This window comes from Otolemur garnettii, unplaced genomic scaffold (genome assembly GCF_000181295.1).
Source record: "Otolemur garnettii isolate 467f Iridium unplaced genomic scaffold, OtoGar3 scaffold00059, whole genome shotgun sequence".
Taxonomy (NCBI): domain Eukaryota; kingdom Metazoa; phylum Chordata; class Mammalia; order Primates; family Galagidae; genus Otolemur; species Otolemur garnettii.
In genome coordinates this window covers 282,093-283,447 of record NW_003852454.1, presented here as the reverse complement: position 1 = coordinate 283,447, position 1,355 = coordinate 282,093, and positions in this window count along the sequence as shown.

Genomic DNA, 1,355 nt, shown 5'->3' with positions numbered 1-1,355 from the left:
CTCATTTGCAGGAAAATACCAGAGTTGAATGTTAGCTGAGTATGTAGCATTTTCCCTTGCTGGGACACATAGTTCTTCAAAGGTCAGAGACATTGCTAAGAGGCAGGGTAGGCAGGTCGAACTACATCAGAATATATGCTTTTAACTACTCTGCTATACAAATAAAAGCCAGATTATTTTATCCTGCCAAGCATTGTAACTCCACTAATATCACAAAAAGCAAAGCTCACATTTTTCATTCTTTCAACAGGAATCATTTTAAGGACCTCGTGAAAGAGCCCAAATACAGTATTATGAATTCTCAATACGATATATGTTTGTGGAAAATAAAGAACTCAAATATCTAAACTTACTTTTATCTTAGATGTCCTACTACTGTGTGGCTCACTCTCTGAAATCCACCTCTCTAGAAGAAATGAAATTATATGAAGGTAGTGATTTAGAAATCCATGAAGATTTATATACATACACACACATATAATTTGGGAAGCACTTGCTCTACATTTTCAATTTGTTTTTCAATTTAAATAACGAGAGCTTCTCTCTCTCTCTCGGCTAAAACCATGTAACTGTGAGAGCAGGGATTAGGGTTGACCAGTAAGTGAGGTTGTTCTCTAGACTGTGCCAGTCCTGCTCTCAAGCTGGCTTCTCATGCCCATATCCAATGAAAACTGGCCAACACTTATTTACAAGTGTGAATTTCCTCTCTTTGCATCTCCCTTTATTGAATATAGCTTTCTGATTTTTCCACTCTTCATTTCTTGATCATCACCACACACTTCCCAGGTTATACTCTTGGCTGAGCCCTGACTATCACTTGCTAATGTCTTGAGGATTACCATCTTCCAAGTACCCTGGGTATGTAGCCTATGTGACACAGATGAACCACATGACTGTCAGATCCTGTTGACATGACGTTCCTGATAGTTTCCACTTCCTCCCAACCCCCCTGTCAACCTGAGCCTAACACAAATATCTTAAAAATTATTTATTGCCCCAAATAGAGTTCTATAGCAATGGAAAACCACAACTTTATGGTCATGCCATTGTTTTATGCTTTCATTTTTAATGGTGACATTTATGTTTTGTGGAATAATTTGTGAAACTCTTTGTGAAACTTCCACTAAAAATATGATCCAAACTCTAAATTTATAAAACACCAAAAATAAATGGCTATGATTTCCTCCTAAGGGATTTCTGGAGCTTCTTTCCTTCTCAGTTCTCCAGTAATTTGCAAGTAATTCAGCAAACAAGACCCCCAGTTGCCTTAGAAATGCCCAATTTTGTGTACAGATGCTTCCATGAATGCACAGAAATAAATACTGGAAGCAACTCCTTATGTAAGCATTACAATC